This window comes from Anomaloglossus baeobatrachus, chromosome 1 (assembly GCF_048569485.1).
Source record: "Anomaloglossus baeobatrachus isolate aAnoBae1 chromosome 1, aAnoBae1.hap1, whole genome shotgun sequence".
Taxonomy (NCBI): domain Eukaryota; kingdom Metazoa; phylum Chordata; class Amphibia; order Anura; family Aromobatidae; genus Anomaloglossus; species Anomaloglossus baeobatrachus.
In genome coordinates this window covers 52,369,642-52,391,559 of record NC_134353.1, presented here as the reverse complement: position 1 = coordinate 52,391,559, position 21,918 = coordinate 52,369,642, and the positions used below count along the sequence as shown (strand labels likewise).

Below are 21,918 nucleotides of genomic sequence, written 5' to 3'. Positions count from 1 at the left end.
GCAACACCCGGACCAGAACCCGTTTTCTGGACTGGGGAAAAGGGGTGCTGACCTGGTTTTCTTAGAGGCAGCATCAAGGCTAGGTTTGCTTGGGTGGGAAAAATGAAAAGGACCCGGTCCCATCCTGTTCCCGGTTAATAATAAAAATGTTTGAAACGTTTAAGAAACGCAAGGGATGAATACCAAGCTTTCCTTGATGTAGATATTATTATATTTGTGATGTGTTTTCCCATTTTATCTTTTCAGTTACAACAAAAATAAACGGTGGTGGTCGTACAGCCCGCGTATGGTCTGTAGTTAACCAAGGGGGAGTGTGAGTCACAGATAGACCCCCGCATAACACCTGTCCCCTAACAAGGTGTCAGCAGCCAACCATTTAAACCTGGTCACCTCCCTCAGGGCTTGATGGGCACACCAGGGTGTGTGTGCAGGCGGTTGGACACGCCCACCAAGGAGTTCACATGTCCTGAGGCAGGAAACACAGTTTAGTTTAGTGTGGAGGGTAGTCTGAAGTTCAAGTCTAGAGCAGACCTATGTGTCAGGTCTGCAAGCCACTCACTGGTGCCGGGGTAGGAGCCCTGGTATCTTTGGCCAGGAGGCATACGATGGCCTCAGCCAGCAGGAGCCAGGAAGATGGCTAGGTGGAACCGTGGTGGACTGGGACAAGGTAGTGGCCCGCCGGTACCGACCCGGGGAACCGACCCAGAAACTGGAGCACAAAGGGGGGTTCTCAGACCCTGAAATGAGGTCCAGAAACCACTGGGGACTAGCTAATTAACTGATTAAGGCTAGGACTTTAGGTCCTTTCCCACCCAAAGTCCCGAAAGAAGACAACAGCCCAATGAGGGGAATAGAAAGCCACCACACAGGCAGAGATCCCACGGGCCAGCGTCTTCGGGCAAAGGACTCTCCCGACATCAACAAGGCCGGGGAGCGGACTTCTGATGCTGAAGTGCAGGCAGCCCACCGATACACAACACGGTGCAGGGGAAAGGCAGATACCACCAACTGGGTGGGGGACCAGATGCAGCCGGCTGCTAGCACCGACCACCATCATCTTGGTTTACCAGAGACTTGTGTGTGTTACTAATCGTGAGTACAAACAGTGCCCTCCGGCCGCGCACCTCCCTGGCGTCACGAACTCAAACATGGCTCTGGCCGTACACCTACATCCCCTTAAAGTCTCAGTCCCCTTTCAGATCAATGTGGACCACGGGGCCCCCGGCTCCGGATACGCTCGAGCCACCACCCGGCAAATCTGGATCCAAGCGGCTCGGTTGCCGCCGAGCGCGGGGCGGTACAAGTGCACACAGGCAAAAGGTGGAACATAATGCTAAGGGCGTGTAAACAGTCGTGCAGGGAAGATGTATGAAAACAAAAAACTCAAAACATTCTTGGAATACTTGCAAACCCCCCAAATCCCAAACATAACAAAGGGAAGGATACTGACAAGGGAAACTAACAAACCAACCACCTGGAAAATCAAAGGAGTCTAATCAGCAAATTAATTTGTAGAGCCTCTGAAGCCATCAGGGTGCTACAAGGTTCTGCATCCCAACAAGGATGCAGGGCCTACCGCCTAGGGCCCCAGGAGACCAGTGCCGGTAACACCAAAAACCCAGGTTATCCCAGTTTTCCCCAACATCCCCCTATACAATGATACTTAGCTAGGTTCGGACCAATGGATGGCTGCCTAGCGGTGGAGCCAGTCCAGTCCACTAGTTGACAAGGTGGGAGGGGCAGACTGTGGAGTGTAGTCAGTGTGCCAAGTGTCAGACAGGCGAGGAGTGGAGGTGGAAGCAAAGGGACGTCTTGACTCGGGTTGACAGTGACTTGGTACCCAGGGGAGTAGTTGCCGGTGGAGTACTCACGGAACTATGCACCGACGGGGTACAGGACCCTAGGACAGGAAAGAGCTTCAAGCCGACCTGTTAACACCTGAACAGCAAGGGGACCATCAAGGACCTCGCTGTCCCTTAGAATCCAAAGACTCAGTAGCAAAGGGAGAACCGGAGACAGTACCAGAGACTCCAACACCACAGGGTTCATGCTACCGTCAGGCGGACAGAAGTGGACAAACCACCGGACCGGGACCCCCAGCTTCTCTATGCCACGGGCACCCATTTATCAGAAACAGGTGCAGGGGAAGAAGGTACCAGATTACTACACTGGCACTGGGACGAAGGGGACCTAAAGGTGAAAACAGCCGGCCTTGGGTAACCTGTTACCACCTACCAGCAGTGAGTAAAAACCAGTAGCACTATACCTGTCTGTGGACTACCTTCTTCCGACGCCCATCACAGCACCCATCCTCTGGGGCCTGGCCCTGCTTGCGGAGGGCCTACCATCCAGGCTGCAATTACCACCAGCCCTAGTAGTGACATTCTGCAGCGGCGGCTCCACATATATTTAGCTGCAACACCGCAAGTGGCATCCCGTATGAACATTAACCTAAATCCCCTGTAAATACATCCCATTACAAAAAGGGCCCATGTCACGGAACCGGGCAACGGCCACTACAGTGACATTCCCAAGAGAGACACTGCCCAGGACCAAGTACCCCATATCCATGGGCGCGACAAATCCTTAACTAAAGAGCTGGGACTCCAAACATCCATCCAGTAATATAGCCAGCAATAAAGGTGTGTGATGGGGAGTACAAATAGCTCCTCCCAAATGGGATAGGGCAAATAAAATGAAGAATTGAAAACACCTGATTAAAGGCAAAACAGAAGAGTAAGGGTACCCACACATCAGCATTTTCCTGCCGCACTCCCAGATCCGGCACATGGGCAGTACAGTACTTTAAGGGTGCTTTACACGAGACGATCTATCTAAATTTTAGAAATTGCTCATCTCAATGAATTCATCTAGTGTTGCAGTGACTATTTTGGTCCCACAGGTGATTTTACTTTGACATTCACACCATACATTTTTTCTGTTGAATTGAAAATATGCCATTTTACGTGCCCATATATTGTGCCCAGCTTCTGTTGACATGCAGCCGGTAAACTGTTAATTGGGTTCTCCTCACTACAGTAATGCCAAATGTGGTGGCTGACTGTGGTTTAGGCATCCTATGAGGCTCAGAAGAAGGGGACATTTGGGTTTGGGAGCAAAGAATTCACTGAATCTTATTGAAGGGTGGGAGCTGTCACTTTATCAGAGCCTTTGTTCTACCTGTAACGTGGAATCCCCTATATTTGCAATCAGTGATGACATCTCAATAGGGACTTGTTTTGGATGGGATAAGTTGGGGTTTTTATTGGTAACATTTTGGGGCACAGAATATTTATTTGCTATATACCTATGAGGAGCAAGTTTTTGTGTTCTTTGATGAGCACTAATGTCGGCGTTCCCGTGTAAATGAGACAAAACCTTGATGGAACCACTCACTGAGGCAGATGGAGTCACGTTGGACTCAATTCGGCGTCTGTTCCTACCCGGCACAGGCTACGCATCGCTGACACTGCTTCCGGCCCCCAGTGAAGAAGATGCTTTGTTAAAATTCACTTGGTGTCAGATGCAGGTGACAGCTGCGGCAGAGACTGCAGGGATGGTGGAGGTGAGTTTGTGGTTTTTTTTTTTTCATAAGTACACGTGGGTTTCTCCGGCGCGTGTCACGTGGGACCACATCCACACCACTTCCATGTGGTACGGGTGCGGGCCGTGTGACACCCGTGCTGCCGGAGAAAAACGGACATGCCTCCATATGGAGCACACGGGCACACGTCTGCTCCACACGGAGGCACGAGCCAATGCCTGAACACGTGCGTGCACATATACCCATTGATTTTAATTGCTATACGTGTGCCGGTGTCTCCGATACATGCGGAAACGGACCTAGCACGTACCGGAGGCACGGACGTGTGAAGGAGGCCTATAGCAGTGTCTAACAGGCCATGTACTGCTGACAGCAGCATGAAAATCACTCACTGAGAAGGAGGTGGCGCTACACACTTATTCCATGGTGCTAATAAGAAGGGGCCCTAACAGCCTCCATGAAAAGGCATATTGGCAATTATTAGGTTAACAGAAGCACTTTTTCCTTTTCACAACCCCCCCCCCACCCTTTAGGTTCCCAGTCAATAGGAAAGCTTAATTCAAAAACTATTTTTTTGTTAAAAGATTTATTTCAAATGCTCTTTGATAATAGATATAAAAATAAATTATAAATAAATACAGCAATATAAAATTCCAATCCACCCCCACTCACTTATATATTGTGTAATGCATAAAACAACTATGTACAGGGCAGATAATTGTGTGGCGTAATTTACGGTTAACGCTTTATCATAAATAAGTCCATAGAATTTTTTTTTAAACAGCAGCAGCCCCAAAAAAATTACTCAACAGCAGCCGGCACGACCTAGCTCTTGAGGTTACGCTTTTCTGCCGTCACTGGAGTAACTAAGGCTGTCTATACTGAAATCATTGTAGAGATGGCTGTGGAATTGGCTGCTTTGATTCGAGTCTGTGAAAGGACCTCTGTTGAGCTGTAACATGTCCTGCAAATCTGCAGCTGGTTCCACCACAGAGCTCTGGGTAAAACTGCTTAACGTAGGAAAGTTTTGCTGGGAGATATCATTGACCAGCCCCAGAGACACCGGCCTGTTCACGGAGCTGAAGTCCAAGTAGGAGGTCAGACCACTAAAGTTATTAAAACAAGGGGTAGAGCTGATTCCAGGGACAGATGTGCTCTTCTGGTTTTCTAAGGAGGCTTCCACCACTGGGGTTGATGGGGTGACCATAGATGGGCTATCCCCACCTTCCCTCCCTAGAGCTGAGGGACCTTCTTCTTCCTTTGCGTCAGTCTTGTTGGATTTAGCTCTGCGCTTTCTTCTCCTGCGGAAGTTCCCATTGTCCATTATCTTCTCGCAGTTAGGATCCAGGATCCAGTAATTGCCTTTGCCTAAACATTGTGAAAGATAATAATTTAATGAAATATAAAACAAAGAAATACAAACATAGCAGTGCTAAGATACCTAATATTCTGAACATTGTATAAGATATTAGAAAAAAAAAACAACAAAAAACAGGAGAAATGTTTTTTTGTTTTTTTTTTTACAGATACACTAAGTTCAAAAGCTTCTAAAAAAATTTTTTTTTTACATTAATTGAATTTCTCTTGAATCTAAGTCAACTCACTTATGTAAAAACAAAATGTATATAATTATACAAATTCTATTATAAATATTATTTTATGCTAAACTTTTATATTTTTAGTTGTAGAATATAAGTGCAAAGAATTAACAGGTATTATATATATATATATATATATATATATATATAACATTTTTAATTAAAAATAAAAGAAATTAAAATACAAAATTAAGGGCGACTTTATACTATTGCAACAATAAAATATATAATTAGAATAATAGCAGTCATATTCTTACCTGGGTCATCCTCATCTCTTGGCATTTTCTTAAAGCTGTCATTCAGAGACAAGTTGTGCCGAATAGAATTTTGCCATCCTGCTTTATTTCTTTTATAAAAAGGAAAATTGTCCTCCACGTACTCGTATATCTGGTTCAGAGTTAGGCGGGCTTTGCACACTACGACATCGCAGCCCGATGCTGCGATGCCGAGTGCGATAGTGCCCGCCCCCGTCGCAGCAGCGATATGTGGTGATAGCTGGCGTAGCGAAAGTTATCGCTACGCCAGCTTCACACACACACTCACCTGCCGTGCGACGTCCCTGTGGCCGGCGACCCGCCTTCTTGTTAAGGGGGCGGGTCGTGCGGCGTCACTGCGACGTCACACGGCAGGCGGCCAATCAGAGCGGAGGGGCGGAGATGAGCAGGATGTAAACATCCCGCCCACCTCCTTCCTTCCGCATATCCTACGGAAGCCGCAGTGAGGCCGGTAGGAGACGTTCCTCGCTCCTGCGACTTCACACACAGCGATGTGTGCTGCCGCAGGAGCGAGGAACAACATCGGACCGTCGCGTCAGCGTAATCATGGATTACTGCACCGATGATACGATTACGACGCTTTTGCGCTCGTTAATCGTATCATCCAGCCTTTACACACTGCGATGTCGCATGCGATGCCGGAAGTGCGTCATTTTCAATTTGACCCCACCGACATCGCACCTGCGATGTCGCAGTGTGCAAAGTGCCCCTAAGTCTCTTCTCAGGAGCATTTTGTATGGCCATAGCAATTAGAGCGGAGTATGAAAATGGAGGCCTTACTATATTCACAAGTTCCTCCTGAGAAGCCATGGAAAACCAGCCCAGATCCATCCCAAGGAATCCAGAGGAATTTGGCAGATATAGTCTCTGAGATCCATATGAAGGTGGCATATAGGAGTTTGGGTTACCTCCATGAAGATAACTAGGAGTATTACTGACTCGTGGCCCATTAAGCCAAACGTGAGGGTTGGTTGAAGGTTGATAGTCCTCAATTTCATAGTTGGCTGGCCTTGGCGTTGAATCTAAAGCCTGCTTTACACACTTCAATAGATCTTTCAATCCGTCGTCGGGGTCAAGTTGTAAGTGACGCACATCCTGCATCGTTGGTGACGTATTTGCGTGTGAAACCTACATGCGATCAAGATTGAACGAAAATACGGTGATCACATACACGTCGTTTATTCCTCATACATTGGACGTTTTGTTGTACGAAACTAGTGAATTGTAACGTGTGACATCCCTCATACGATTTTGGTGTCTGATGCTATGTGCGCAGGTGTGCGCTCTGCACCGCAGCTAAAAGGTCTGCTTCAGAGCGCAGCTGAAAAGCTGCGTTCTGAAGCGCCTCACAATGTCTGTCATTAACTAATCTCTGTCAGTCCGTCACTATCTCTGTCCCTCACTCTCTGTCCATGTCAGTCTATCCCCCTCTCTCATATACTCACCGATCCCCGATGCTGCACGGCATTCACACTGCTCTGGCGGCTTTTACTGTTTTGAAAAAGCCGGCCGCCCATTAAACAATCTCGTATTCCCTGCTTACCCCGCCCACCGGCGCCTATGATTGGTTACAGTGAGACACGCCCCCCACGCTGAGTGACAGGTGTCACACTGCACCCAATCACAGCAGCCGGTGGGCGTGTCTATACTGTGTATTGAAATAAATAATTAAATAATTAAAAAAAATGGCGTGCGGTCCCCCCCAATTTTAATACCAGCCAGATAAAGCCATACGGCTGAAGGCTGGTATTCTCAGGATGGGGAGCTCCACGTTATGGGGAGCCCCCCAGCCTAACAATATCAGCCTGCAGCCGCCCAGAATTGCCGCATACATTATATGCGACAGTTCTGGGACTGTACCCGGCTCTTCCCGATTTGCCCTGGTGCGTTGGCAAATCGAGGTAATAAGGAGTTATTGGCAGCCCATAGCTGCCAATAAGTCCTAGATTAATCATGTCAGGCGTCTATGAGACACCTTCCATGATTAATCTGTAAGTTACAGTAAATAAACACACACGCCCGAAAAATCCTTTATTAGAAATGAAAACACAAACATATACCCTGGTTATCCACTTTAATCAGCCCCAAAAAGCCCTCCTTGTCCGGCGTAATCCAGGATGATCCAGCGTCGCTTCCACCGCAGCTGCATGGAGGTGACCGGAGCCGCAGCAGACACAGCCGCTCCGGTCACCTCCACACAGCAAATGAACACAGCCGCGCGATCAGCTGACCTGTCACTGAGGTTACCCGCTGTCACTGGATCCAGCGGTGACAGCGGGTAACCTCAGTGACAGGTCAGCTGATCGCGCGGCTGTGTTCATTTGCTGTGTGGAGGTGACCGGAGCGGCTGTGTCTGCTGCAGCTCCGGTCACCTCCATGCAGCTGCGGTGGAAGCGACGCTGGATCATCCTGGATTACGCCGGACAAGGAGGGCTTTTTGGGGCTGATTAAAGTGGATAACCAGGGTATATGTTTGTGTTTTCATTTCTAATAAAGGATTTTTCGGGCGTGTGTGTTTATTTACTGTAACTTACAGATTAATCATGGAAGGTGTCTCATAGACGCCTGACATGATTAATCTAGGACTTATTGGCAGCTATGGGCTGCCAATAACTCCTTATTACCTCGATTTGCCAACGCACCAGGGCAAATCGGGAAGAGCCGGGTACAGTCCCAGATCTGTCGCATATAATGTATGCGGCAATTCTGGGCGGCTGCAGGCTGATATTGTTAGGCTGGGGGGCTCCCCATAACGTGGAGCTCCCCATCCTGAGAATACCAGCCTTCAGCCGTATGGCTTTATCTGGCTGGTATTAAAATTGGGGGGGACCGCACGCCATTTTTTTTAATTATTTAATTATTTATTTCAATACACAGTATAGACACGCCCACCGGCTGCTGTGATTGGGTGCAGTGTGACACCTGTCACTCAGCGTGGGGGGCGTGTCTCACTGTAACCAATCATAGGCGCCGGTGGGCGGGGTAAGCAGGGAATACGAGATTGTTTAATGGGCGGCCGGCTTTTTCAAAACAGTAAAAGCCGCCGGAGCAGTGTGAATGCCGTGCAGCGCCGGGGATCGGTGAGTATATGAGAGAGGGCTGCTCAATTCAGTTACTCAGGAGATTAGCGGTCACCGGTGAATCCTTCACTGGTGACCGCTAATCAGGACGCGACACAGACAGAGCCGCAGCATGACAATGAAGTCGGGTGAGGTTCACCCGAGTTCATTCTGACAGTGCGGCTCTGTCTGTGTCTGCTGTCAGCGGCCATTCACCGCTGCTACATGGCTGTCTGTGTCTGCTGTCAGCGGCCATGTAGCAGAGCTGAATGGCAGGTGACATAGTAAAAACGCATCCCTACACATTACACACGCTTGGCAAGTCAATAAATAAAAAAAAAAAAAAGGTGCCCAATGCATACGTCACAGAACACATGATCCAAAGGATCGCACACAAAATTGATCAATTTAACATAGACTACTAACGCTCGTGTGACAGCAAATGAACAACCTACGTGCGATCTCATAAGATCCCGTATGCGACCTGGGCGTGTCACATCGCATACGAGATCGCACACCTAATTGTAAGGTGTAAAGCAGGCTTAAGTTCTGCTGGTTGAACATACTGAAGTTCTCATAATTGGCTGCCATCTCTGTGGTCTCCTGGGTACTTTTTGGAGGAGTCTGATGAAGACTTGAAGATCTCTGAGCTGGAAGATGAATTTAGCTAATGCTCTTCACACATGAAGGTTCTGCTGGGAACAGGTGCCTTATGGATTTGGATTTCTGGCTTTATACTTCTCCAGAGCATAGATCCTCGCAGCCAGAATCCAGTGATTTGTGTGGGGTTTTTTTTTCTTTCCTCAACAACCAACTGTATGCTTCATTTGAAAGATAAGCGTGAGAATGCAAAGTGAAGGGCCAATCACCAAAGAGGCACCAGAGAGAAGGTTTTTTGTTGTTTTTTTTTGTTTCTATTCAATGTTCTTCTGATCTATCTGCAACTGCACTTGAGATTTTTTTTCCTAACTTGGATTAATGCTGTGAAATAAAAGTAAAAAGAATTCACAATGAAAAAGGCAAGTTTTTCACATTACCGATGAGAATCAATATTTTTACTACCTTTTTTACATTGATTTAAACATGTTAAAAAAACAAAAATGACCGAATAATGTGACGTTCAGTTAAACAGCTAAACTTCTAGACATTCTTTAAAAACTATTATTTAATGATTAACATCATGTTAATAGAATATTAAGCAATGTTTAAATTTAAAATATTGATAACACATCCCTTAACAATTTGTCTCTAAAATATGGATTTATTTTTCTTTTAAGGATAAAATTTATTTTATGAAATTACTATAATGTAGCATAACATAAATTGCATCAATACTGTTTTTTATCTGACCACGTTTAAGTGTAATTTGCTTTTTTTTCACAATTGAATCTATAATGCAATAATTTTAAGACTTGAAATAAAAATACATTTCTTAAAAAGCAAAACATGTTTTTGTTAATTTTGAATCTCGTGTGATGTGATTAGCAAATATCTATACTATAAAATTCACACTGCTGCTTTGATCCAATAAAAGCGGCATTATACTGTATACAGTATGTACAGGCAGTTAATTTTTTTTTTCTTCATATAATATGGATTAATAATTTAGTATAAGAAATAGTCATTAATCTGCACTATACTATGAGAACCTCGTCAGAATAATTCAATATTGAATTTATTTTAATTCCTTACTAGAGATGAGCCACCCCCCTACCGTTCGAGGTCAGTTCGGTTCATCAAACGGAGGTTCGATGCGTGGGGTGCCCTCAGTTTTGGATTACCAGCCAAGGTGAAGCTGCCAGATGTGGTCTGCAGGCTGCAGCCGTCTGCTTTACCCTAGCTGGCTATCCAAAATAGGGGGAACCCCACGTCATTTTTTTTTAATTTTTTTTTTTTTTGGCTAAATACGAGGCTAAGCAGTGCACCCCTTAGTGCCACATGAAAGGCACCAATGGGTGCAAAATTACAAAATGCAGGAGAGTGGGACATTATGTGTCTTTCTGCCATTATAATGACAGAAAATACTGATATGAAGTGCACAAGCACAGGAAAATCACCAGAGCGCTCTACGCTGTGAAAAGCAGTAGAAAATGGCACTGGAGTGAACATGTGACTGCCTCATGTAGGCTGAAGCTAAGGATCCTGGGTAAATGTATGTATTTTCCCTCCTTCAGTTTTTTTGCGGTACGCAAGAAAAATGGAAGGCACACGGAAGACAAACGGATGACATACGGACCGTGAACGGAACGGAAACTGATGCCACACGGATGCATCCATGAAAAAAACGGACCTTTTTTGCAAACCGCAAAAACGGATCGGTTGTATGAATGTAGCCTTATTCTGATCTGCCGTTAATAAACAGAAGGCGGAAATAAGTGAATAGCGCCCCCCAGCGTCAGAAAATCTCCAGGGTTTCAGGGGGTAGCTGAGACCCTGGAGATCATGATTCAGGCCGGTTTCTCCGGTCCCCGCTCACGTGATCACCGGTATACACCACACTGTACCAGCACACAGTGAGAGGAGCTGTGCACTCCCCTCCCACTGGCTCCCATATGTGAACTCTGTTCGACGAACTCCTTCGAACCCTATTGAAAACAATTTCAGGCAAACACATTATACATATAACACACTATGAAGCAAAAGACATGGATCGCACATCCCAAAAAAATACAATGATCTAAAGCCGCTAGGCAAAAAATTAAATAGAACATGAGGTTCTTTGTTACCATTCTGATCAGATTGTATTAAGCCCACTGCCATGTCACGGCAAACCTCTTGAGTGGGTCCCTATCCTAAACCTTTTAGTGCGGCACTGTGCACTAACCACCGCTGCAGCGACAAAGCGCCAGCAGGGCAGGCGACCTGGTGCCTCACAGCGCCCATGCTGCAAGGGAAAACCCCCAAGGTTCCAAGCCGCCCCGCCCCACTGACACGACACCACGACAGAGGTTCGCCATGACGTGGCAGTGGGCTTAATACAATCTGATACAATATTTAATTTTTTGCCTAGCGGCTTTAGATCATTGTATTTTTTGGGATGTGCGATCCATGTCTTTTTCTCCATAGGGTGTTATACAACATTCTATCCCCCTCTGCTTTTTGCTTGGATCTGCCAATTTGGCACAGGTGATTTTAAAGGAGACTGCAAGAGGGGTCAGGCTTGTTTTGCTACCAGTTCACATATGGGAGCCAGTTGGAGGGGAGTGCATAGCTCCTCTCACTGTGTGCTGGTACAGTGTGGTGTATACCGGTGATCACGTGAGCGGGGACCGGAGAAACCGTCCTGAATCATGATCTCCAGGGTCTCAGCTACCCCCTGAAACCCTGGTGATTTTCTGACGCTGGGGGGCACTTATTTCCGCCTTCTGTTTATTAACGGCAGATCAGAATAAGGCTACATTCATACAACCGATCCGTTTTTGCGGTTCGCAAAAAAGATCCGTTTTTTTCATGGATACATCCGTGTGGCATCAATTTCCATTCCGTTCATGGTCCGTATGTCATCCGTTTGTCTTCCGTGTGCCTTCCATTTTTCTTGCGTACCGCAAAAAAACTGAAGGAGGGAAAATACATACATTTACCCAGGATCCATAGCTTCAGCCTACATGAGGCAGTCACATGTTCACTCCAGTGCCATTGTCTACTGCTTTTCACAGCGTAGAGCGCTCTGGTGATTTTCTTGTGCTTGTACACTTCATATCAGTATTTTCTGTCATTATAATGGCAGAAAGACACATAATGCCCCACTCTCCTGCATTTTGTAATTTTGCACCCTTTGGTGCCTTTCATGTGGCACTAAGGGGTGCACTGCTTAGCCTTGTATTTAGCCAAAAAAAAAAAAAATAAAAAAAAAATGACGTGGGGTTCCCCCTATTTTTGATAGCCAGCTAGGGTAAAGCAGACGGCTGCAGCCTGCAGACCACAGCTGGCAGCTTCACCTTGGCTGGTAATCCAAAACTGAGGGCACCCTACGCTGTTATTTTAAATTAAATAAATAATTAAAAAAAAAAAACGTGGGGTCCCCCCAAAATTGGATCACCAGCCAAGGTAAAGCAGACAGCTGGGGTCTGATATTCTCAGACTAGTGAGGTCCATGGTTATTGGACTCTCCCCAGTCTAAAAATAGCAGGCCGCAGCCGCCCCAGAAGTGGCGCATCCATTAAATGCGCCAATCCTGGTGCTTCGCTTCAGCTCATCCCCTTGCCCTGGTGCGGTGGCAAACGTGGTAATATATGGGGTTAATATCAGATGTGTAATGTCACCTGGCATCAAGCCCTGGGGTTCGCGATATCAGGCATCTATCAGATACACAACATTACCAACCCAGTCAGTAATAAAAAAAAAAAATAGACGACAAACATTTTTATTTGAAAAAACACTCCCCAAAACATTCCCTCTTTTACCAATTTATTAGAAAAAAAACAAATCCAGGTCTGGTGTAATCCAAGGGGGTCCCACGACGATCTATACCATAGTCAATGTCCCAGTCAATGAAGAACAGAATGTTCCATATTGGCCTCGTAGAGCCGTGCAGTGACCTGAGCTAACATCAGTAGGTCAGCCCAGGTCACTGCAGGGCATGACGAGTGCTGCTGTCAGGAGGTTATCGAGGTACATTACCTGCGGTGATCGCTGCACTCCTGACAGCAGCGCTGTCACTGAGTTCAATGACCGCAGCCTTCACAAACCAAGTATCGCGAGCGGCCCATGATGTCACCGCTAGTCACAGTCTCGGGTTGGCAGCGAGAGGAGATGTGATAAGTGGCGGCCATGGAAGACAGTGACAGCGCTGATGTCAGGAGGGCAGGACTTCATCACCGCATGTAAGAAACTTTACTAATCTCCTGACGGCAGCGCTTGTCATCCCTGCGGCTGCTGACACCGCAGTGTGCACAGCTGCGGACACATTACAGTGCGGGCAGCTGCGGACACTGCTGAGCGGGGAGCCGCGGGGCTGGGGCTGGAGCAAGACACAGACTGCAGCGGCATCCGATGGAAGTCACACGGAAGTGCTTCTGTGTGGCTTTCGGGGATTTTTGCACACGTAGCCAGGGTACACATCGGGTTACTAAGCAAAGCGCTTTGCTTGGATACCCGATATTTACCCTGGTAACCAGCTTACCGCAGGCTGCCAGCGATGGCTCCCTGCACACGTAGCTGTGAAAAGCCACGCTTTTGGTGATCGAACCATTCTCGAACGGTAACTCGAACTGCCGAGCTTTAAGCAAATCTTTCGAGTTCGTTGAATGACTCGAACACCGCCCAAAATCACTCGAACTTGAAATTGGCGAACCATTTGACTCGAATATCGCTCAACTCTATTCCTTACCTTGTACAATATAAATCGATTAGCTTCTATTCTGATTTATTTCCATTTTTTTTAAGTCAAAGATTTAAAAATAATTAATAGAGAAACCCAAAACATTTATTTGGATTTTTTTTTATAAAGTTATAACTTGTAAATTAGGTGTTGTACACACTTATTTTTTTATTTTTTTCAGCCATAATAGCAATGTTAGCAGCATTATTTTTTTTCTGCAAAAACACCAGACTCACTATTGAAAAGATTGTGTTTTTTGGTTTTTTTTTGTTTTTTATTGTTATTGTTGATCTCTACCAATTTTTTTTTAAAAAAGTGGACAAATCTTTGCCAAGAGCACATTTGCAAATGGATTCTAATTTATATCATAAAAGTGAATAAATCCAGAGCGCTCTAAATTATGACAAATTTCTGCACAGATCTGCTATAGTCATGCAAGTCTACGTCTACTACATCAGCAGGTACGAGTAAAGTTTTGAAAGCCCCTGATCCTGCAGAAATAAAGAATGACCCTAATAAACAATTATATACTATATACTTTTTTTGGTGGTTTTTTTGTGACAAGCTGTACTTCATGTTAATGGTAAGCTTTGGTTGATTAATAATTGCGTTTTATTTATGAAATATCAAAAATTTGGCAAGAACTTTGAAAATTCCACAATTTTCAAAACTTGAATTTTTATGTCTTTTAAACCAGAGTTATCTCACATAATCGTAAAAAAAAATATAATTTTCCACATGTTTGCTTTACTTTTCTTGAAAAATTATTTTTATTTACTTTTTTTTTTTGGAAAGTTAAATTTTTTTGGCTAAGTTAAGTTACGTCGCTCTGACACTGAACGTCCCTCCCCCTTCAGGAAGAGGATGTTCTCCGCCCACAGCGACGTCGCCTGGGAGGTAAGTGCGTGTGACGGGGGTTAACGACTTTGTGCGCCACGGGCAACTAATTGCCCGTGACGCACAAACAACGGGGGCAGGTATGATCGCTTATGCAATCGCACGATTTATCGTCTCGTGTGATGCCCACATTAAGGAAGAAGCGAGCCAGCGGAGCACAGGGCAGAGTGTTGTGGCACATCTACAGGTGAGTGGTAAGTTGAGTATAATAGGAATAAAAATAAACTTTGCCAGCTGTTAAAGGTGAGCTGCCATTTTACTTAATTTAAATGAATCGAGTAGAAAAAGAAAATTGGGTCCTCCAAAATATCAAACATTTTTGGGTGGAAGATCAGATTTTGCCATTTCTTAATTGTCTTTGAGGATTTTCTCTACGGTGTTGTGTATGGTATCTGGAAAACTCCTTGTCAAATATCCTAATTTAAAAATCCCAAGTTATTAGGGGGAAGCCATTTGGTCATTCCGTGTCTTTAAATGTGCCCTGAATGAATCATAATAGATTATTCTGTGACCATACACTGCCACTGTCACCAAAAGATCATTTTATCTGACGGTTGAACAATTTGCTTGTTTGTTGGGTGATGGACAGTCTACTTACATGAGATTATCATTAATCGAGCATTGTTAGGTAAGCTCGTTCACAATCATTGTGCAGTGTAATTGCATCTCTTTCCGTGGCAAATATTGAGATTAAAATTGTGGTATATATCTGACTAACCCTCGCCACAAATTTTGGAAACTGAACTGCTTATTTGCCTATACTGCCAGACAAGCAAATAATCAAGCTCTGAATGTAGGAGGATCCAGTAAAAGTGAGTTAAAACCACCTGAAACTAAACTATCATTGCCTTGAAACAAGATATTTTCTGTGGCGTCTGGTACAGTGGCTGGTCTCTGATCTAATTCACAGCAAAAGAGGGCAACAATGTTAACCTGCCCAGGCCACAGAATCAAATGCACTCACAGGATGCAGCAAAACCCCTCAGACTGCTGAGACCCCACCACCAAACCAGCCCCCCATGCCCGAACAAAACACACATTTGTAATAAAACAAGTAAACTTTATTGGAGAGCTAATCAAGTGCAAACATATAAAACTCTCATCTTTTGCTGGGTTGAGGTCGGCCACAGCTTTAACATTAATTTGTGCAAATATCTAACCAATCTATACTGCTGTCAAGACGAGGCGTAATGCCAGGCCGGACTCCCGGCGCAATCAGCCTTCGCTTGAACACCAAAAGTTCAAAACTGACTGCCATGGGAATGGCTATGTGTTCCATGCGATCTAGCAGGGCGCTCGTATCGATCAGATGAATGTGTTGCTGAGCGGTCACGGCGGCCGCGGGCCAGAGCTTCAGCATTCATCTGTTCCGGAGCAATCACGGGGGCTTGTGAAGTGTGAACTAGTGGGAACAGATCAGATGGGGGATGGGCAGACGCAGCTGGCTGCACACCTGCAGATCCATGCATCATGGGTGGCAAAACCAGCATCTGGGGGTTAATATATGCTGAAGGGCTTATTACTGCCCCAGCACCTAAAGCAGGTTGGCTATTTACAATGTGGGCTGTTTGGAGCAGTGGTGGAGGCTGGGTGGGAGGGGGAGGGGGCAGTGGGAGCACAGCGTCTGCAGCCTCCTCTATAGATGAGGAGCAGCAGCTATGATGTCCTCCCATGATTGGTGGTAAGTGGTATAATGCTGGTTCAGGGGGGCAGGGGTTAACTGCTGCTGCCGACCGCGGGTCCGCGTTACCGGTGGGACAGGTTCGGAGTGCAGCAGCCGCGGTCGGGAGCTGAGAGGAAGTGGGCAGAGCTTGTCGCGAGGCGCGCGCACGAGTGCGCATGCCCCGTGACGTCAGCGCTGAAGGGCTCAGGTGCTCCGGCGGACGGGTACACCGAGCGGACCGCCTGCCACCGGAGATAAACGCCCGAGCCTCAGGAGGGAGAGGATGCATCTCAGCCAGGATGTAGCTAAGCCATGCGTCCCCTTCCCTCCCGATCCTGTCCCTAATCGCTTCCGCAAGCACGTCGGCCATCTCTCACCAATTACTGCTGTGTCTGGGTAACCAGCAGCACAGCAGTTTCCAGGTCTCACGGATGAGGAGAGACCAAACCAGGAAATAGGGGGGATTTTATATGGAAACCAGGAGGAGGGGAAAACAACGGGATTGGACATGAACAAGGGGGCGGACGGTTCGGGCATGGGAAGGAGGAATTAACCCCTTCAGACCGGGCTCCACAGTCAGGGTGCATCCAGCTCAATCCTACTGATATGCCCCACAATAAAGAAGGAGGCAACAGGTGCAAAACACTGGTGGAACAACCACTCACCCACTGCCAATCCATGGAGGGGGTGATTGCTTAGTATTTAAATTGCACACAAATAGACTTGTACAGGGTGCCATTCACACATGTAGGTGCACAGTGTCTGGTTTACAGCCTATTGATGATGCCCATAGTATTCGATTAGGTGGACTGCGCAGCACTGTATATGTGCACTATCCAGAAACAGAGACCCTAGTTTACAAGGCCTACATTAATGGGCCTGGATGCATCCTGTAAAAAAAATGTGCAAAAAAATATATATGAGGTATTAGTTGATTTTTTGGCCAAAATACACAGGCTCGCAATCCAAACGTCAAGGGTCCTCATGGCTTGTAAGTCTTTATACTGATATAATAGCTAAACCACAAAAAAACAAATTTACTTTCCCCAAAAAATTCAAGACTAATTTACATAAAAAAAAGACAACAGTGTTTACCTGCCCCTGCCACAAAATCAAATACATTCCCAGGATGCAGCAGAACATCTCAATAAAGATGGAGGCAGCAGGTGCAAAACACAGATGAAGCAACCACTCATACACTACCACTCCATGGAGGGGGTGATTGCTTAGTGTTAAAATTGCACACAAATAGACTTGTATGGAGTGCCTGATCTCTGATCTACCTGTTTGCTGCATTCTCTCCTTTCAAATGCTAAGTAATGGTGTATTCTCCTTGTGGCTCCTCAATTCTCATTAGATCAGATGAGGGAGTGCACTGTCACTATGCATTCAAAGGAATTTAACACTGTGAGCGGGAAGTGCATACTGAGCATGCATGAAAATTGAAAATCTGCTCATGTTCAGTAGAGCAAGGATCAGACCAGCCCCTGAAATGGAGGTCTCTGGGGATGAGTTGCCCTCCACAGTGCTGCGGCGGTCGCCTCCGGGACACTGTGGGGACTTCTCCTTAGCGTCCCCTCTGGCAACAGGTAAGCGGGTTGTTTACTTCTTAGTTATGACGCCACTCTCGGTATTTGCGTTCAGGAGGATGGGTGACCGCCACTGCAATTTAACGAGCTTCTGGGGCTGATGGTATCTGCAGTCAGGTGGTATGGCTTCCCGAGAGTGAGGCTGACACCAGGTGCTCGGGTGTGTGTGTGGGGAACAACAGGTCGCAGAATAACTCAGTCTCAGTCCGGAGAGTCTTAACTTGTTTACTCACTTTTTGGTGTTCTGTGTGGAACCCGGGCGATGCTGAAATAGACCAGAGAGAACCAGGTATCCTTTCAGGCCAGTCTAGGGGTAACTGTTAACTCGCCTTCCTAGCCCTTCTTGTTTGGGATAACCCCTGACTTGAAGTACTGCAGGATTCATCCAGGGAAGTCGCAACTGCCTTTTCTCCCCTTTCTGGCCCGTTTGCCGGCAGCGTGGACCAAGGTAAGATGGCTCCAGGCTCGATCCCCCTTATGGGCCCCCTTCGTTGCTGCAGAGGCTCGGACTCTGGTTGGTGAAGCACATTCAGTACCCTCACTGGCAGGTTTAGCAACTCAAATAAATGGATTTCTGCTCTAGGGACCTGTTTCCCCGTGCGGGCCTGGTCACCGGCAGCCCCCGTACTCGACCACCTCTTCTCTAGGCATCTTTCAGACTGACTACTGGGTAACCGTTCTCCCCCGCCGACAGCCACTAGTGCAGGGTCTGACTAGTGACTCCACATGACTGTGTTCCTTCTTGCGACCACACACTGCGCTTCCTCACTTCAGACTGGCTCACTACTCCCTCCCCTCTGTGCCTGCCTCTGAAACCTAGCAACCAGCTTCTCTACCACACCCCATGATTGGATGTGGAGGCACGCCCCCTCCTGGGTCTGCCCAGGGGTCCCCTCAATGGTATGTGTGAGACCTGCTCACTAAGTGTCTGTGCGTACACACCCTATTCCAGCCTTTAGGATTACCTGAAAGCACTGACCCAGCATGGGTGCAGTACTCAGTGGTGCCTGACCAGGTCAGGGGCGCCACAATATCATTGCATTTCAGGGTCGATTAAGAAACCTTTGATGTCGCGTTTGAGCATACCAGCATGTGACATGCCTGCACCGGGCCTGGGGTGACTCGTTTCCGGGCAGCGGTTCTGCTCCTGGGACTCCACGGTGGTATGGCTCGGTTTCGTGACCCCAGCGGTGTCGTTTAAAATATAAAGGGGATAATGACCATTTATTTGTGACGTCACCTGTGGTATACGGAAAGTTAGGTGCCACCGCTGCGGGATGGGGACCTTTGGGGCAGATCGTGATGCAGCTTAGATGGTGCAGCTCTCCACAGGTAGAGCTGGGCCCCAGGGCAGATGGGGGTAGTAGATGTCTATGATGGCGTGGGCTGCCGGGTGGGAGGCGCAGGCAAATTACGGAGCGACAAAGGGATGCAGTCTCAAGGTTTTTACTCACTGTAGCAGGTTCCAAGGTAACACGACATGCCAGTGACCGCCTTTAGAGTGCTGGAGTTTTACTTTTATGGGCTCCAGCCGATCCTGGGTAGTTCGGAGGTCGAATCTGGTGCACCCTTCTTAAGTGTACCTTCCCTCGTTGTCTTACTGCGCTTGCTTTGCCCTCCTGCCTTGCGCCTTCACTCACTGAACCCTGTGCCAGTGCCCGTGGACCCTGTTGGGTGGTGTGAAGCTCTATCCCTTGGTCCTTTTGGGTCACCTTCCAGCAAATTCATGTGCGGATGTGGCTTTGGTGCTTGAAGTCACCTCAGCTGCTGGTTTTGATAGTGGAGTACGTAGGTTCATCTCCTTAAGCCTAGGGACCAGTCCCCATGTTGCGGCCAAGTCCTTCCACTTGTAGACTGTATGTGGAACAAGACCACGGAAGGTTTACTCTCGTGGTCTCTAGGACCCCTTCTGTTTATTCCCGGGCCGAGCGGTACCAGCTCCAGGCCTAGGGTCTTTCCTCCTTTACTGCTCCACTCCTTTCCTTCTTCATCCACACTGTCTGTATGTTTCCATTCAAAAACAATCCCCCCAGTCTGGCTTTGGGTATAATCATGCCCTTGCCATGTCTGATGAGGTATTGCTGAGTGAGGGCGTTTTGCTTTGCATGAACCGGTTGTGACCTTCTCCTTACCTAGAATGCATGTGTGGCGACTGAGGCCTCAGGGGCACCACACATGCACTGCGGATTCTCAAATGAAGATCCTTGAAACGGAATTAAAGAAATAAAGCACAAAGCTAAAGTAGAGAAGGAACGATAAGAATTTTTAATTGAAATTTATTGGAAAAGTGAGTAGAGATTGTTAAATAAGACAGACATTTAGGATGAAATTCAACTTTGATTTCGGATTACCCATATAAGATTTGCGAGAAGGTGCAAGTAACATGGAAGTGTGTGCCCAAAAAAAGTAACAGTGCTGAATCTGCAAATGTGTCATCAATCCGTGAGATCCACTTTTGAAAGACAAATTTTGAAACTAACGAGCTTCTGGCCTTAATTCCATGACTGCTGCTCCGTGGTCCGCTATACAGGAAATATTTAATCCTGCACTTCACTTCAAGTAAGGAAGGAGTCACACTTGCGAGTGCCTTGCGTGTTACTCGCGCGAATCTCTCATTGCATCACCCGTCACGGCCGCACACTCTCCGGACAGGAGCGTGTCAGCTGCATAGAGATATATGCAACCAACCTGCTCCTATCAGGAGAGTGTGAGTCCGTGCCGGGTGATGCAATGAGAGACTCGCGCGAGTTACATGCGAGGCACTCACAAGTTTGACTCCGGCCTAATAGTTTGTCACCCACTGATACCACTGATCCTAGCCAAATAGTGGAGCAGCGATTGTAATGAGCACCATGCAATACTTAATTTCCCCTGTGGTGGCGCTGTCAACAAACTGTAAAGTTATAGACAAAGTTTGCTCATAAATTACAGGCGATGAATTATTATTATTATTATTATTTATTATTATAGCGCCATTTATTCCATGGCGCTTTACAAGTGAAAGAGGGTATACGTACAACAATCATTAACAGTACAAGACAGACTGGTATAGGAGGAGAGAGGACCCTGCCCGCGAGGGCTCACAGTCTACAGGGAATGGGTGATGGTACAATAGGTGAGGACAGAGCTGGTTGCGCAGTGGTCTACTGGGCTGAGGGCTATTGTAGGTTGTAGGCTTGTTGATGTTGATGAATGGACACTCTAGTAACAAGACACCGAATTCATTTATAACAAAGTTTTCTTGAAGGCTTTCTAGAAAGAGGTTAAAAAAAACCCAAAAAACAAACCTATTAATTAACCCTTGCAAATGCAATAAATCTGCCAACTACATTATTTTTCGGGCAGTGTTCACATGCACTTTTTGTATGTAGGTAAGTGTATTCACTGTGCAAATACATTGCCTTGTGGTTACTTTTCTCAATGTTTTCTGATATTTTTTGCACAGACTTCCTGCTCATAAGAGGTTTGGATTTTCTTAGTAGTTGCCATTGTAGATAGAGTCTCATTACATATGGAAAATATGGTCTCCAGCGGCCGGCCTTCTGTGTTTATACACAATATTGACATCCATTTACCGGAGTATGCCGTCATCAAGATAACAAAAAAACAACATTTCTCTGGAAAAAAGTAAAAAAAAAACCCCAAAAAACAAAAAAACTAAATCAAGATGAACAAAGAAATGTTTTCTGGAATTGCTCCCTTTTATTATGTTCCCCTTTTTATATATGTAATTACAAAAAAAACATCAGATACTGGATGTACATACTTTAACCCTTTAGTGATGGAGGCAATTTTGACATTAAAGACCAAGCCCAATTTTTTTTAAATCTGACCAGTTTCTTTTTTGGTAATAACTCTGGAATGCCTCAACATATTCCAGTGATTTTGAGAATATTTTTGTGACACCTTGAACTTTATTAATGGTTAACTTAGGTCTATATGTTTTGTGTTTATTTGTAAAAACATCAGACTT

General features: G+C 46.3%; 1 pseudogene; it reads right to left on the bottom strand.

Moving 5' to 3' along the window:
* Positions 1-4,382: 4,382 nt before the first annotated feature.
* Positions 4,383-21,918, bottom strand: part of LOC142259133 (forkhead box protein I1c-like) — a 35,248-nt pseudogene continuing 17,712 nt past the window's right edge.